This window comes from Ylistrum balloti, unplaced genomic scaffold (genome assembly GCF_031769215.1).
Source record: "Ylistrum balloti isolate Yb309-2 unplaced genomic scaffold, AGI_CSIRO_Ybal_v1 Utg370792, whole genome shotgun sequence".
NCBI classification, from domain to species: domain Eukaryota; kingdom Metazoa; phylum Mollusca; class Bivalvia; order Pectinida; family Pectinidae; genus Ylistrum; species Ylistrum balloti.
The window spans coordinates 224846-244307 of record NW_026782462.1 but is presented as its reverse complement, the minus strand read 5'-3'; positions in this window follow the sequence as shown (position 1 = coordinate 244307).

The following is a 19462-nucleotide window of genomic DNA, read 5'->3' as shown; positions in this document are numbered from 1 at the left end:
TCGGTAAAGTTGTTGTGGTACCAATTACAGACGAGAGTGTGTTCCAATCAGACAGGAAAATGTCTACCTAACCATTTCTACCTAACTTTCCGAACTAACCAGGTGATAACTTGGTTTATACTTGGTCAATCTCGTTCATCAAACACTCATTGGAAAGATCAAATATTTCTCTTCGGGATAAAGTAATTGTTGATCAGATCTGCAGCCCCTAGAATATACAAAAACGTTCTTGAAAAAAAATATTCCGTTTTTTTCTTCTCATGAGTTGCAGCCCTTGTCACTATAATTTATAAGTTATATATTGACTGTGGGTTGCGAATTCGTGCCCAATCCTTGTAGTGTTTAGTGAAGTGTATTTCAATCTACTATATGAACAGCCAATGATCAAAGTCTTTTGTATCAATATCTGACCAATCTATCATTAAATACATCTATATTTTCTACTTAAACATCCTCGTTATCTCTAATGGTCCTTCAAAATGTCCAACTTCGGCGAAATTAAGATGTTGCTTTATGGACACAGGTCATTTGATATATAGTTCAGTAAGTGTGTATATGTTAGCCTTTTATAATTTCCTGTCCAGAGGCAAGCTGCATTCTCCGAGTGTGTACAACAGTCACTATAATGGAGCTATGTGGAAATGAACTGATTAACAATGAAAACTATTGTGTGTATATACCAGACTCCGGCTAGTTCTGTCCAATTACAGATATATATATATATATACACCAGACTCCGGATAGTGCTGTCCAGTTACAGGTATATATATATATATATACACCAGACTCCGGCCAGTCAAGTTAAAGGTAGATATATATATATATACACCAGACTCCGGCCAGTCCAGTTAAATATATATATAACTAGGACTGGAGTAAGATCTCACACCTAAGGCATGTAAGCCTTCATTTGTATGAAGGATAATATATTGTTTTATTCTGATAATGGAGTACTGTTGTGAGGAGAGGGGCGAACTTGTGACTAATTGATTTTCCAGGAGTATTGTTGTGAGGAGAGGGACGAACTTGTGACTAATTGATTTTCCAGGAGTATTGTTGTGAGGAGAGGGACGAACTTGTGACTAATTGATTTTCCAGGAGTATTGTTGTGAGGAGAGGGACGAACTTGTGACTAATTGATTTTCCAGGAGTATTGTTGTGAGGAGAGGGACGAACTTGTGACTAATTGATTTTCCAGGAGTACTGTTGTGAGGAGAGGGACGAACTTGTGACTAATTGATTTTCCAGGAGTATTGTTGTGAGGAGAGGGACGAACTTGTGACTAATTGATTTTCCAGGAGTACTGTTGTGAGGAGAGGGACGAACTTGTGACTAATTGATTTTCCAGGAGTACTGTTGTGAGGAGAGGAACGAACTTGTGACCAATTGATTTTCCAGGAGTATTGTTGTGAGGAGAGGGACGAACTTGTGACTAATTAATTTCCAGGAGTACTGTTGTGAGGAGAGGGACGAACTTGTTACTAATTGATTTTCCAGGAGTACTGTTGTGAGGAGAGGGACGAACTTGTGACTAATTGATTTTCCAGGAGTACTGTTGTGAGGAGAGGGACGAACTTGTGACTAATTGATTTTCCAGGAGTACTGTTGTGAGGAGAGGGACGAACTTGTGACTAATTGATTTTCCAGGAGTATTGTTGTGAGGAGAGGGACGAACTTGTGACCAATTGATTTTCCAGGAGTATTGTTGTGAGGAGAGGGACGAACTTGTGACTAATTGATTTTCCAGGAGTATTGTTGTGAGGAGAGGGACGAACTTGTGACTAATTGATTTTCCAGGAGTATTGTTGTGAGGAGAGGGACGAACTTGTGACTAATTGATTTTCCAGGAGTATTGTTGTGAGGAGAGGGACGAACTTGTGACTAATTGATTTTCCAGGAGTATTGTTGTGAGGAGAGGGACGAACTTGTGACTAATTGATTATCCAGTGCTGGACTTAATTACCAGGTATCCTTGGAATTAATATCTCTACAGAAAATCAAGGTGAGTTTCGATTCTAGTAGTCAGTTTAGACAGGTCGACGTCATCTTATCTTTCATGTAACTATTTTTTATCAATTCAATATGAACTTACTTATCTTTGATGTAAAACCATAACAACATGCAGTGTACTTCCTTTCCTTTGAACCAGTTGTGTTCATAAATCAAGTACTGTACCTTAATCATCATTAATATATTTTATAGTAAACTATTTCAAAGCGATGAAGGAAATGACCCAATGAATCGCTTCTTCTGATGGCTCTCTGTATCACTGTGTAGCTATCTATCGTTAATAATGACGGACCGGTATATAGTAGAAACACCATCTATTCTTCATTATAGTTCAACAAAGGAATATGTTAATTAGAATACACAGTACATCTGTATCATGTGGCGCTATATTTATATACTTGATTTCTCCGTGGAGCACAAATGTGCGAGTCGATAATATATAGCTGGAAATATGTAACTGACGAGTTTCATTACAGCTTAAGAAATAACGATGCCGAAGGACAAATATAGTTGTTTCGAATGTGAGATCGAATTTGTTATTTCCAATTTAAATGTTGAGAATCCCTAGTGAACGTACAATTGATCTGTCAGCTTTATTGAAACCTTGCAAAATAACATACTTAATGTAACCCGGCACTCCAATCTCCAGAGGACCTGTAAATAGGAAGTGCTACAGTAACAGTCATTACTAAACAAAACATAAAATCACATCCCATGTAGGCCTTGTGGAGGAACAGTTTCTCATGGAATCAGACTGCTTTTATTGGATATGACCCCCGGTATGTTATCAGTAATTATTTCCATCTTCTTCCGAAAGTCCTTTAATCTCATTTTCAGATAAATTGATGACGTTTTGTCTTTAATCGACAAGACATTTATTGACCACGGTTATCAAATATATCCATCAAAATTGGAAATCAACAACTAGAGCAAGATTTCTCGGTTCTCGATTATTTTTCTATTGTGAATTTTACATTTCTAGATAGAAACATCTCTGCATCCTCAACCTATGAGGTTTACATGTGGAAGTTGATTCACAATATCACGATTAAATATTGGGAAGTTTTCAGTCGTCAGGAATATTCTATTTCTTATGCGAAATATGTTTGATCAAGATAGATGCTCGTTAGTTTTCCTGGTGCTTCCAGTGTTGTAAAGTTTGTTTTGTGATCCGCATGTGTTGACATGTGTTGTCGATGATGCAGAAGACGCTCGATCTTCCGGAACACCTGGTTTTATACTCCTGTTACTTTTTCATGAGTTCCCTTGAAACTTGTTTGCCTCCGAATCGATTGTGGTTGTCAACATTTAACATTGTCTATAACCATTGCTCTGTAAGAGGTAGGGCTTTTATGTGTATTCCTTGTGAAAAGACCTTTCTGGTTGTACAAAAGATTTTGTCAATCTGACCGTGACCATGACTTTTGACCTTCACTTATATGTAAAAACAAATCAATACCACATAAGACGTAAGTGTATCACAAAGTATTTATCATTTAGCTCATGATTTACACGGTACAGTTTCAATGTCCAACTTCGGAATCTTGTTGCAACCCGTGGCAACGTGTTTCATAAACATATCTTATTTTCCATACCTTGCCCATGTTTTATTTGAGTTTGGATTATGATTATTATGTTTACATGTTAGTGTTTTCTGAAACGGTGTCTATTTAATGAGTGGGCTTCATTGCTTGTTACTAAAGCTACAACTGTCACATATACATGTACATTCGTTAATGATCTGTCATTGGTGGAAAACAGTTCCATCTGTAATATTAAATTGTTTAACTGAATGCATCATCAGAAACGATGGTTAAGACGTTTTGAAGGTTTGAGGGTCTAGATAGAAATTTCCTTACCACATGTATTACACCTGCTGTACATCAACAATTAAATGATATGGGTTATCAATAGTTCAAGGCTCATTTTAAACAGGAAATGGTTAAAACCGGAATCACCGATCAACACAATTTAAACCACGTGACCGAGTAACTAAAATATATTTTCATATGTCCTACAAGATATATTTCCTTCGGGTCAAGGTTTTTATTTATTTGTTATTGTAATGTATATATGAGCTATATTTTGGCCTGTGGCAGACAATTAAAAGCGGCTTGCTGAAAGCGAGCTAATGAGGCTTCAACCTAACGATCAGATTACAAGTTAATGACAACAATAGCGATGTCCCTCGTTAAATACCAATTAACTTTTAATTTTATTTTTAATTTCAACTTGGATTTCCGGTCCTTTCGGAACCAGGGGAAATGAGAAAGTGGTAAGATTACTTAAACAAAACTTGTACAGAAAATTTGGTAAGGCTTTCTTTATAAAATTGAATTTGCAACATCAGTTGGCCTTAGGAATTTGCAGGCTGCATGCGAATCATTCTAATATGGACGTATGTGCTTCCGACTGAACCAACCACCAAGAGGTGACGTCTTGTTCTCATACATATATATATATATACTGTATTTATCTATATTTACTAAACTAAATGTGATACGACGTTACCGTCAAGCTTGCACGACCTTGTTACGGTTGAACAGTTTATAAATAACACCACAGATCTTAGATGCTCGGTTTATGAACATTTTGTTACAAGATCTGTGTCATCGTTTTCCGTAATAAAAGTATACAAGTGCCCTATATCATAATATATGTTGTGTAACACAATCGGAATAGACGCGATATCAGGTTTTTCTCTTGTTTTTTATAATGATCTTTGAAGAACAATATGAAAGATTTTTGTTAAACGTACACAGATTTCTTTGTGTTATATTGGTACATAAACCGATACGAAAACGTATTGTTTTTATGGTTAACTGCTGAAATGTCAAATGTACAGGCAATCCTTTATTGTTTTCTACTGAAATTTTATATACTGGATTTAGTACTTCACCTTACAACATTTCAATGTTTCATTGAAGAAAGGTACTTTGTAAAAACATGTTGTCACACCTTTCTAAGGTTTATAAAAATGTTCAGAGAACAACACACACACACACACACACACACACACACACAAACACAAACACACGTGGCAAAATCGTAAAATTACAGATCTTCGGAAATCTGAGAAATAAATGTGCTCAATTTCTTTGCTATCTGAATGTTATTTTCATAAAATTGAAGAGTTTGTCAAAGTGGGAACAATATATGCATGTTTCACACTCCTTTTCAACTCCTCTAGTTTCACTATATAAACAGCTGGAATGATATTATTACGAGGGTGTTAGACATATATGGTCCTAAAATCTCATCCTACATTAGTATTGTCAAAACAGATCCAATGATTGTGATATATATATACATAAAAGGATCCTGAGATATTAGTTGTTACATCATGTCAAATATACACTGTAAGATGCTTTCTGTTCTCTAACTTCACTAAAAATTGTAGTATTTGCAATGAACATATTAAAAATACATGAAAGTATTTAACATTCAGCGCAAGATGATAGCAGTTCAGTTCTACTTAATAAATCCCAGATGGTTTATCAATTTATAATCTTAAATCAAATGGAATTTTTTAAAAGTTGGACACGGGTAATAATGAATTACAATTACAGTATCGAAATTAATCCTATTTCCTGGTGTTCAACTATTACAGCTGTTTTACCGTGACAAGGGAACCAGATTGATGAAAATCTTCATCGTTTTTACAGGTTTATTGAATAAATTACCAGCCGTAATGCAATATTCCCGCACCACTCTGCTCATCAGGCGTCGTGTTGATATAAGGTTTTATAATAACGACTCATATAATCGTGAATCGGCACTGTACTCGCTTTAAACGTGCGAGTGTGTCCATCAAGTATTCTGTAACATGTCCTTAGTACATGAGTACTTATTGGTAAGGACTAACAGGAAGTATAATATAAAGATACATGTCAGCAAAGTACGATGGTATAAATCATTGTTGTGTTTCTGAGTTAGCTGTACCGAGATGGGTTTTTGTAATAACTAAGTAATTATTGAACAAGGCAGTCAGCTGCGATTGGATAGTAATCTGAATAACTGCCGATTATCTGTGACTATATTAGCAGCAAACGAGATCGATGAGAATCGAAAACAACACGGTATGGTGTCTGATTTCTGCCATTTCGTTGTTTCGTTTTGTCGCCCCTTCAAATTTTCGTTATTTCGCGTTGAGTTTTGTCGTCTTTTCGTTATGTCGCTGCGAAAAGACGAAATTTGGCGTGGGCGAAAAGACGATAATTATCGTTCTGTCGGGGCGACAAAACGAAACAACGAAATGGCAGATATCAGCCACCATACCACAGTGAAAAGAATCATATGTCCTCAGTCGAAAACGGAAGTGCGATAATCTTAACTTGAAATCGCAGATAGCTGAATTTCTTGCATTTTGTGCATCGAAACACGACACGGATGTATTCCATAAAAATCGTATCAATAACCCACAGTGAAAGATTACCAGCTTACGTTTAACAACTATGAATACTAATCATTGGAAACTTATCTCTGCCGATTAGATTTGGCCGCCATCTTGGTATATCCTCGCCCTACCGAGTACAACACAGCGTATATACACTGACAACAATAACCACATATCGTAAATGTAACAAGTTTTAAGCGCCAATAACATCATCATTTCTCAATTTCGTATCGTACCATAATGCATATCTCCGAAAAAATATGGTTTAATCCAGGTCAACATCTCAAACGACAGCATGTATAATATATTTTTTATTTTGCAATCTTATTAGAATATATCACTTATAACGAAATCATGTCGTTGTAAAAGTGTCACGTGACCATGAGGGCAGTCTCTGTTACATGTAACCGATACAATAAAGTAATAGAAAAAGTGATGTTAATGTGACAACTGAGTGTTGTATGAGAGTGAGACAGCGAGGTTACGTCGTTACAATGTGACAACTGAGTGTTGTAGGACGGTGAGACAGCGAGGTTACGTCGTTACAATGTGACAGCTGTGTGTTGTTGTATGAGGGTACAACTGAGACGGTGAGACAGAGAGGTTACGTCGTTACAATGTGACAACTGAGTGTTGTAGGAGGGTGGGACAGCGAGGTTACATCGTTAAAATGTGACAACTGAGTGTTGTAGGACGGTGAGACAGCGAGGTTACGTCGTTACAATGTGACAACTGAGTGTTGTAGGACGGTGAGACAGAGAGGTTACATCGTTACAATGTGACAACTGAGTGTTGTAGGACGGTGAGACAGCGAGGTTACGTCGTTACAATGTGACAACTGAGTGTTGTAGGACGGTGAGACAGAGAGGTTACATCGTTACAATGTGACAACTGAGTGTTGTAGGAGGGTGATACAGCGAGGTTACGTCGTTACAATGTGACAACTGAGTGTTGTAGGAGGGTGAGACAGCGAGGTTACGTCGTTACAATGTGACAACTGAGTGTTGTAGGACGGTGAGACAGCGAGGTTACATCGTTACAATGTGACAACTGAGTGTTGTAGGAGGGTGAGACAGCGAGGTTACGTCGTTACAATGTGACAACTGAGTGTTGTAGGACGTTGAGACAGCGAGGTTACGTCGTTACAATGTGACAACTGAGTGTTGTAGGAGGGTGAGACAGCGAGGTTACATCGTTACAATGTGACAACTGAGTGTTGTAGGACGGTGAGACAGCGAGGTTACGTCGTTACAATGTGACAACTGAGTGTTGTAGGAGGGTGAGACAGCGAGGTTACATCGTTACAATGTGACAGTTGTGTGTTGTATGAGGGTGAGACAGCGAGGTTACATCTTTACAATGTGACAACTGTGTGTTGTAGGAGGGTGTGTCAGTGAGGGGGGGAGGGGGTTGTACAATCAAATGTTAAGTCATTACAATGTGATAACTGTGTGTTGTAGGAGGGTGTGTCAGTGAGGGGGAGGGGAGGGGTTTGTACAATCAAATGTTAAGTCATTACAATGTGATAACTGTGTGGTGAAGGAGGGTGTGGCAGTGACGGGGGTTTGTACAATCAAATGTTAAGTCATTACAATGTGATTACTGTGTTGTAAAAGGGTGTGGCAGTGACGGGGGTTTGTACAATCAAATGTTAAGTCATTACAATGTGATTACTGTGTTGTAAAAGGGTGTGGCAGTGACGGGGGTTTGTACAATCAAATGTTAAGTCATTACAATGTGATTACTGTGTTGTAAAAGGGTGTGGCAGTGACGGGGGTTTGTACAATCAAATGTTAAGTCATTACAATGTGATTACTGTGTTGTAAAAGGGTGTGGCAGTGACGAGGGTTTGTACAATCAAATGCTAAGTCATTACAATGTGATTACTGTGTTGTAAAAGGGTGTGGCAGTGACGGGGGTTTGTACAATCAAATGTTAAGTCATTACAATGTGATTACTGTGTTGTAAAAGGGTGTGGCAGTGACGGGGGTTTGTACAATCAAATGTTAAGTCATTACAATGTGATTACTGTGTTGTAAAAGGGTGTGGCAGTGACGGGGGTTTGTACAATCAAATGTTAAGTCATTACAATGTGATTACTGTGTTGTAAAAGGGTGTGGCAGTGACGGGGGTTTGTACAATCAAATGTTAAGTCATTACAATGTGATTACTGTGTTGTAAAAGGGTGTGGCAGTGACGGGGGTTTGTACAATCAAATGTTAAGTCATTACAATGTGATTACTGTGTTGTAAAAGGGTGTGGCAGTGACGGGGGTTTGTACAATCAAATGTTAAGTCATTACAATGTGATTACTGTGTGATGTAAGAGGGTTAGATGGTTAGGTAGTGAAGTGAAAAGCCTTATACTTCCATGTCATTGTAGCTGTGTGTTGTAGCATCATTACACGATTGATGTGTGTTGATTGATTAAAGTTCCCGGATTCTCGCACTGTGTAACACTATTCATCTAGGAACGAAAGTCCAATTAGCTATTATTTTGCGAATTAAAGAACTGCAAAACAGAAAGCATGTTGTTAACATTTAGTTATGTGAGCTCTAAAGAAATGAAATGATATCTCGACGCAGATCTATAACAATTAGTGAAACCTAAGGTGTGATGTTATAATCAACAGGACTGATAAATAGATGGAACAGCCATTACAGAATGCTGGACAGGAATTAATGACACGTTTCCCTCTAGTAAACAACAAACATATCTGGAGAGTCAAGCATACTAATTAGGATTGAAATTATCACATTTCCGCCTCATATCCGATAACATATAGTCAACACTCATTACTGATGTACTCTTACAAACATCCAATATAATTGTCACATCAAATAATATTCTTTGACTTGTCTTGATATATATCTCAGTGGAAGTTTGGTGACCAGTCTCTCACTGCTGAAACTACAATATTACAGTAATATATCACGTGTGCCATGGTTTATAAATCTCTTGTTTTATTTGATCTGCATTTCAAACGAGATTCACTAAATACATATATCGAAAAGAAAGTCTTATCCAATATCCAATATTTGCTTGGATTGCTGAGTGAAACATAACCAAAGTGACGTGTCTGCCTTCAGCTCTGAGATATCGTATTTCGGAGTCACATTAATGTCTTTTATGTAGATATGCTAGTGATACCGACAAGGTTCCAAGAATGTATGTATCTTTTTGTGTTTACGTACATGTGTACAGTGACTGCAAAAATGCTGTCTTTAAAGGGAGCTATAAGTTGGTCCCCAGTTCGTAGTTCCCAGCTCCGATTTCCCAGTTCCCAGTTCCTAGTTCCCAGCTTCTAGTTCCAAGTTCCGTTGAGTTTAAATGTAACTATGATCTGGTTCAATGTTCCGTTTTTCTCACACGGAAGTATGAACAGGGAGCCAACTTCAGAATATCGTCTTTAAAACATCCAAACGAGATTGATGTATTGAACCAACTAGGAGACAAAGGTCTCGGATTACTGCCGTGAAGACCAGTACATGATGACTTACGATAGTTTTTGTCGCCGTCGTTGACGAACAATTTTAGTGATATTTCGTAGGCGTGTCTTACTGTGTACACGCCCAATGACACAATGAGTTTATATCAAATCTATTTTAGGTTACCAAAGCTGAAGCCATTCAGAGAAGAATACAAATCTGAAAACGAAACCATATTTCTAACTGTCATATCTCGGAATGTTTCCAATCGAGACTTTATTACGTTTATCGTATTACAGCTCGTAACCATGACGTCGGGAAATCCTAGTAACGTAATGACCAACAGGAAATAATTCCGTCGTTAGGGTCTTTTTTGTCATAAGGACGAAATCTTAATAGTAGGTAACGTTACCACAGTTGTCTGGCATAGTCTCCGATATCTCGCACTGGAGTTCGAATTACACAAGGTAATTTAGATATAATAAAATGATATACGAAAACAAGAAAATTGGTATAATAATCAAATATCAAAAACCAAAAATATGTACAAATGAAACGCTTGCATGGGAATTCATAAAAAAAACAACAAATGAGCAAAACAAAAGAACAGAAAAAAATTCCAGATGCTCTGAAAGGGATAGCGTTTTATGCTTCTATAATACAAACGTAATGCTAGTTTATGTTGGTTAGTTTAAGTGCCCATTTACGATGCCAATTCAGTTTGGTTTTATTCTTCTTTTCTTTTTCTTCTACAAAAAACAAGGCTCTCAAAACAATCATTCGCAAGCTTGCATTCTAATCACTCACACGCTTTACTGTCATCACACAACAGTCTCAGTGAGGAAGCAATCTCAATGTGACATCGGTGTTGATAGAAAGACGTAAACAGGGGTGAAATATATAGAAAGTTATTTATCCGCTTTCTCAACTAAACATCATTAAGATTATCTTGGTACAGAGCAGAAGGCCAAAATTTTCTGTTGGTACTGACACAGGATGTTATACTCCATATATACGAATATAACTACTATTATTTACATTATGTGAGTTACATGTATGTTCTTAAAACTGCTTCAAGGTACTGATGACATAATAGATGATATTTAACTTTTCATGTGTTTGACGTAAAACTTTTCGCCCTATGTACTATACCATACAAACCTTTGAGAGGCCGCCTCAGTCAGTGTAAATGACCTCGGACTTAACGACGCTTTGCATTTACGGTATATTATTGCACATGCGTATTGAACATATTCATTCATACTTCCCCAACAAAAGCCATATTTGTGATTGATTGGGTACATCTGAACGATGACCGTTGAACTAATCTTGTGTCTAGCCTTCATATCGTCACAAAGATTCAAACAAATACACCGACAATGAAACTAAACAACTGTCCATGTCCCACAGTGCTTGTCAGAGTCCACGATGAGTCTGGTCAGTTTATCGAAACAATGGACGTCAGTTGATACAACACGACATATATTGCTGCTCAGAAATACCATACATTGTATCATCGATCCATGTGTTCGGTATTTAACCATAATCTACTGCAATTGGACCAACGACCTCCTCCTGGGGGGGCAGGGGTGATATGATGGCCACATTTGAGAACTAGTTGCAATGCATAGAATATCCATTTTCCAACAGATATGATAAGTTTCGAACATTGACCTTACGTTCCTAAACGAGAAATCGATTCTAATGTACAATTGTAGCGGGAAAATTTAGCTCTATTTCAGCTTTTGTATTAATTCGCCGGAATTACTTTAAGATTTATTGCAATACCCTATTTGACATATAGACAACTGTTACGGTAAGGAGTTCTATTTAATGTTTTGAACAAGTTTATTTAAATAAAATCACAACATTGCAAAAACCACTGCATATATTTCGTCCGCGCGAATAATTTGGGGAATATTGTCTTACATAAATCAGTAAACCGTCAACCTCAGGAAAACACAGATTGAACACGAAGTCGCAAAAGTCTGAATGTTTAATCAATTCTGCAGGATAGGTATAATACTTTGTCAATATCTTAACATAATATCAACATTTTGGCCAAGCCTTGGATCTGAATGTCGTTTGTGAAAGTCTTGCCATTTTTTGTCTTTTTAAAACCAAGGCCAAAATAGAGTTGATGATTTTTTAAGCTAAGGACCTTATACTGTATCGCTTTACATTTCAAATTAAGTGCAGAATGAGGAAGACATTTTCACAACGCGTTCTATTTTTGGCAACAACAATTGGACTAAGTGTTATATTCTGAGTGTATTATGTGGTCGTTTGTCTTTTATTTTAATTACGTTTTCTTAATGTCACTTTTTGTTTGTTTTAGAGGCAGAAAAATGACTCATAACCCTATTGTATCACAAATGTATTAAAACGTCACCAATCTGGTGGCCGGTTTCGTTTATAACCGTGGTTTGAGTCCAGTTGATGTGATTGTAGAAACACATACGTGTAAATGAAGTTTCAGGTTAAGGAAAACTTCACCACTTCATACCACACACATATATATAGTTCCATATTTCCTACTGCTACTGTCAGTCTGTAAACTTTCCTAATCTAACTGTTACTGACACTATGTCAATTCTGATCAATTTAAAACATAATTCCTACGACGTAAATGACTACTTTCATTTCATGATTGTTAAATATTCAATCCCGAGTGTTGACGAGGCTATAGAAATGTCACAATGTTGTACTCACCAAAACGAAACTATATTTAGCTTCATTTCTACGAAATCTAAATGATATTGATCTTTATCCAAACATGACCTTGGAAATATGAAGATGGCAGCAGACACAAGAGGGGGGAGTTAAACTATAAAGTTGGTTTACTGTGGCGACAGGAATTAAGACACGATGTGATCGGGTGATTGTATCATAGAATTGTTTAATAAAAACAAAGAGAAAATGAGAAAATATTTAAAAAAAAAAAAAATGAATGTAATCAGTCTTAAGATATCGCTAGAAATTATGTGTACGTAAAACTTGTTGTTCTCTCACAAACATTTATCCACTAGAGAAAACAATTGTAAATCACGCGCTCACGAATATTAACGACATCACATCGCGTGCATTGTGACACATTGATTCTGTTCACAAAAGGCAAATAGTGATAGGTTACAACAAATATACATATATATTTTAAGCCTTGAGTTGACGACTTTGAGAGGGACAAGGAAAACTTGTTTGATGCACTCATATTTCTAAATTCGCTCTACTGTGTCTAATTCTAAATTGGTATTGACTAATTCCATTTTCTTGTGTGTCTTTTGTACAAAACTTATGTTATGTAAGTAATATGTCCTGTGTGTTTCTAATGTGTAACAAATATCATTATAAATATTAGGTCTATAAACAAATCAGTTCTTAATTCTTAAAATAAATTATAAATCTCGGTCGTTATGTGATGTGATGTACCGGCAGTGTTAGGTAAAGAGGAGACACAACGCCTCTCAAGGGAGAAAATATTCGAAGGAAATACAAATCCACAGCATTCCGTGAATGCATGTCTTGTTGTATGTATATGCCTGTAAAATGTTTTGTTTATGTAGTATAGGTCGTGAACATCCTCGCCGGAAACAAGCTGTTTAGTTCCGGGCAATGCTCCCATGTGTTAATGTAAGTAAAAGCTTATTGTTTTATATCACAACTATAGGATCTGTTGTTGTAAACATCTTCCTAATGACTCTTCATTAAACTTCTCTACATGGAAAGTGTCTTGTGTGTGTGTAATATTGACTCAGATTGACAGTGAGATAGAACATTTATCTAAATTTACGAGAAACTTTCAGTGTCTTGCACATACATGTTATTGTGTCCACCATCGCTGACATTTCCGACTGGAACAAACAAACCGACATATAGCGTCATCACCGACTGGAACAAACCCCGACATATAGCATCATCACCGACTGGAACAAACAAACCGACATATAGCATCATCACCGACTGGAACAAACAAACCCCGACCTATAGCATCATCACCGACTGGAACAAACAAACCCCGACATATAGCATCATCACCGACTGGAACAAACAAACCCCGACATATAGCATCATCACCGACTGGAACAAACAAACCCCGACATATAGCATCATCACCGACTGGAACAAACAAACCCCGACATATAGCATCATCACCGACTGGAACAAACAAACCCCGACATATAGCATCATCACCGACTGGAACAAACAAACCCCGACATATAGCATCATCACCGACTGGAACAAACAAACCCCGACATATAGCATCATCACCGACTGGAACAAGCAAACTGATATATAGCATCATCACCGACTGGAACAAACCCCGACATATAGCATCATCACCGACTGGAACAAACAAACCCCGACATATAGCATCATCACCGACTGGAACAAACAAACCCCGACATATAGCATCATCACCGACTGGAACAAACAAACCGACATATAGCATCATCACCGACTGGAACAAACAAACCCCGACATATAGCATCATCACCGACTGGAACAAACAAACCCCGACATATAGCATCATCACCGACTGGAACAAACCCCGACATATAGCATCATCACCGACTGGAACAAACAAACCCCGACATATAGCATCATCACCGACTGGAACAAACAAACCGACATATAGTATCATCACCGTTCAGTTATACATGAAAAGAAATGATTCACGTAAATATCACTTCCTAATTACTCCATCAAATATTTGTGTTTTGTAGAAAGGAAGTAGTGATCATTAGTTGATCTATATGTTACAATGTATCGCATATTTGTAGTCTTTGCTTCATTACTGTTGTAAAATGAGAGTTAATTACATCCTGAAGCTTCGATAGAAATGGTTTTCGTTTCGTTCTCGTATGAAAGAATAAGCCATTTGCAAACTTAATACGCGCAATCATGATACGTTTGCAAAACGGTTTTCCATCTTTCATAAAAAAAATTGATATGTTATGTGTCATTTTTGTATCCAAATTATCATCAGTTACCACTGACATCACATTATATAAACTGGTATCTCAAGTACACGTCGGTAGTTGGAGAGTGAAAAACGACGGTTGGTGCCTGTTTACTCGGAATTAACCTTCCGCGAAATAATCCATAACCCTAACCTATAACTAGATAGTATAGTCATTTTCCAGATGAACAAAAATCTATTTTCAGAACAATAGTAAAAATAACAAAATAGAAAAATAATGAAATATTTCTATAATTTGACACAAAAACGTTTTCCAAAAGGTGTTATTGGGATACTACAAACCACTGTAGGAGAGATTGATTTGGCTACAGTTTTTTTTAATTTGAGTTTGAATTATGATTACGTTGACATGTTGGTGTTTTCTTCAGGAATACATGTTGACACCGTAGTTTGTGTCAGGAATATATGTTGACACCGTAGTTTGTGTCAGGAATACATGTTGACACCGTAGTTTGTGTCAGGAATACATGTTGACACCGTAGTTTGTGTCAGGAATACATGTTGACACCGTAGTTTGTGTCAGGAATACATGTTGACACCGTAGTTTGTGTCAGGAATACATGTTGACACCGTAGTTTGTGTCAGGAATGTATGTTGACACCGTAGTTTATGTCAGGAATATATGTTGACACCGTAGTTTGTGTCAGGAATACATGTTGACACCGTAGTTTGTGTCAGGAATACATGTTGACACTGTAGTCTGTGTCAGGAATATATGTTGACACCGTAGTTTGTGTCAGGAATATATGTTGACATCGTAGTTTGTGTCAGGAATACATGTTGACACTGTAGTCTGTGCCAGGGTACATTTTGACACCGTATTTTCTGTGCCAGGAATACATATTGACACCGTAGTCTGTGTCAAGAATACATTTTTACACCGTAGTCTTTGTCAGGAATACATTTTTACACCGTAGTCTGCGTTAGGAATACAATTTTACGCCATAGTCTATGCCAGGAATACATTTTGACACCATATTCTGTGTCAGAAATACATTTTACACCGTAGTCTGTGTCAGAAATACGTGTTGACGCCGTAGTCTGCGTTACGAATTCATTTTACACCGTAGTCTGTTCCAGGAGAACATTTTACACCGTTGTGTGTGTGTCGGGAATACATTTTACACCGTAGTGTGTGTCGGGAATACATTTTACACCGTAGTCTGTGTCAGAAATACGTGTTGACGCCGTAGTCTGCGTTACGAATACATTTTACACCGTAGTCTGTTCCAGGAGAACATTTTACACCGTTGTGTGTGTGTCGGGAATACATTTTACACCGTAGTGTGTGTCGGGAATACATTTTACACCGTAGTCTGTGTCAGAAATACGTGTTGACGCCGTAGTCTGCGTTACGAATTCACTTTACACCGTAGTCTGTTCCAGGAGAACATTTTACACCGTTGTGTGTGTGTCGGGAATACATTTTACACCGTAGTGTGTGTCGGGAATACATTTTACACCGTAGTCTGTGTCAGAAATACGTGTTGACGCCGTAGTCTGCGTTACGAATACATTTTACACCGTAGTCTGTGCCAGGAGAACATTTTACACCATAGTGTGTGTCGGGAATACATTTTACACCGTAGTGTGTGTCGGGAATACATTTTACACCGTAGTCTGTGTTAAGAATACATTTTGACACCGTATGTTCTGTGTCGGGAACACATATTGACACCGTAGTCTGTGCCAGGAATACATTTCACATCGTAGTCTGTGTTAAGAATACATTTTGCAAACGATTTTCGTCGTTGTAATCGATGTTCGATGCTATCTCGCGGTAGGGCACTTGCGTCGCAATGGAAACACGTCTGTATTAATTAAACACAAAATCTAGAAATGTTATCTTGTTCATAATTCCTGAAAACTAATTAATATTATTATATCTGCTTGTCTGCTGAATGCCGGGAAACATTTATAGCAGACTAAAACCCGTAAGATAAATTTTGAGTTTGCAAATTCCTTTTACTTGCACTAATATTTCCTACGGTCCTTGCACACTATTCTAGAACGTTGATGCCATCTCCTTTTCCAGCAGATGGACAATTGGAACTACGCGTAAAAAGAAAATTGTACACACAAGTGAATAACACCGGTTTATACAAGTTAGATAAGATACTGTAGAGCCAAACAGCACCACACAATGGAAGGCAGAGTTTCCAGTCTATCCTTTATTGTTTGATCGACCTCAATAACCTTCCGTCAGTTTGTCGTGTCAGCTCCTGTGTAGCAAACATCATAGAGATTGTGAATTATTATCCGAAAGTACACAAAAACACATCAATAAATTATATTAAAGTTTCCCAAGGATGCGCTGATGTCTTAACAATCATGCATAATTCTTTCTTAACAATATCACAAATGTATTTGAGCACGACTTTCCGACATCTTTTCGTCTTTCTGGTTAAATGTTATAAACAAGTCCCTCTTTGTAAGACAATTAAACACAATTTCTCCAGAAGTATTCTATCTAGTCCAGTTTATTTCGTGGAATGTTTCGTCAGTGCACTCTCTTGTTTTCAGTACGGCGCCACTCTGGTTCGATACAAGATTCAAACTTAATTTAATAAAACACATGTGTATTTAAAAGAGTTACTTTGTTGTGTTTTTAGTTGATATCAAATATATTTGGTTTGTTCAATGACTCATTGGTATTTATTTTCCGCAGGGGACCGCTTTGTTCGGACATACTAGATTTTATGTAAGTTTTACTCCTTCGGCTTTGCGTACTAAAGTGCCGATATCGTCCCCGAGTGTCGACCCGAAACTCTTATGTATTGAACACGTGGCTACATTTCGGTTGATTCCCTAACCAGAAATCAGTATACTTATCCCTTACTTATGTGTTGTTAGTGTCCATGTCGGCCTTACCAATTGATCCTATATCTTATATTATTAATGCTGTCTACCTACTGTTTTTATGATCTGTTGTTATACATGTTTACATGTGATGTCAGTGAATAAATATAATCTATTGTTATCTGCTTCAACTTCCCTCATGACCTTGTATCTGTTCCACAATGATTACTAATCCGTTATCATACTTTGTTCAGGAAATATTTGTTTGCATGTCAGAAAAATATTCATTGACTGAAATCGACATATACGAAAATAAATCAATTGTATTTATTTTTCTTTGAAGCGAAAACTTCTTTGGATTATCCACAGTTTAAATGTTTACAAACTAACTCAAAATACAATTATTTAACTGTGATTCACTCCTTTTATTATTTCTACTTATTACCTAATACTATTTAATTGCTTTGATTAAAGTTTATATGTAAAGTTCTAAACGCGATGTAGACCTATATGCCAGTGATACATTTAAACATAAGACTTACATATCTATTGTAATTCATATTCTTATATTAAAACAAAACAATGAGACATTCGGAAGTACTATAACAGAGAGATGGACTACGTATAGATTCAATATTAGGTGAATGTACTGCGGTTCATTCGTCCCCAGTGACTCCCTAGGGTGTATTTAGGACAATACGAGAGTGACAGGGTGTCGGGAACTACCCATTCCTCTTAGGATGAACGACGTAACTGTCACGTGCCCTCAATGGTTATCTAAACATGTCGGCTCTAATAAAACCACAATGATTGTATTAAGGAACGTGGGATCGTAAAAGAAGCATCACATTTGATGACAACGAGGTCACCGACAGGCGAAATTTGGCACTATTAAACAGAAAGGCATGTAACTACCTCCTGCACAGAGAATACCATGTTATCATAAATAAATATATCACTCAATACGACAATAAAAGTAGTGGTGTTAAAGTCAGGTCTATGTAGAGCCATCCCTCGTTGATGATACAGTTTATAGCCATCAGTATTGATGCAAACGACGAAATCTGTGTTTATGCTGTAGAAATGGCGAGTTGCCAGATGAATGTCATGCTGTTCCCTTTAGTGTTTCCTGCATCAATTATCTGAGACTAAATACCCTAATATTACTGTAAGTACGAATGTCACACAGTAAACGTATTTCAAAACCTGTGTTTATTGTTAATAGGTTTCGTGCTGTAGTTTTAAACTGAAATGTAAGAAGTTAAATCTTATAAATATTCTTTCCTTATATTGTACAAGTATTGTTATGTTTTGCTTGTGTGTTTTCTTTGAATTATTTCGGTATACATATATGCTTTGTTAGATTGTAAATAGTTGTAAGATAGATAACAAACATCAGAATCTTATTTACGTTTCCACTACCTTCTGTGTGAGAAGTTTTGATACGTTGGATGTTTTTGATGACTGGTTGTTGTATTTCACTACTTCAATTTTCGTTCAAAATAAGACGCCACGCAAATCTTCTGTACTGCTGTCGTCGGTTCACAGGGCGGTTGTCGTCGGTTCACCGGGCGGTTGTCGTCGGTTCACAAGACGGTGTCGTCGGTTCACAAGACGGTGTCGTCGGTTCACAAGACGGTATCGTCGGTTCACAGGGCGGTTGTCGTCGGTTCACAAGGCGGTTGTCGTCGGTTCACAGGGCGGTTGTCGTCGGTTCACAAGGCGGTTGTCGTCGGTTCACAGGGCGGTTGTCGTCGGTTCACAGGGCGGTTGTCGTCGGTTCACCGGGCGGTTGTCGTCGGTTCACAAGGCGGTTGTCGTCGGTTCACAGGGCGGTTGTCGTCGGTT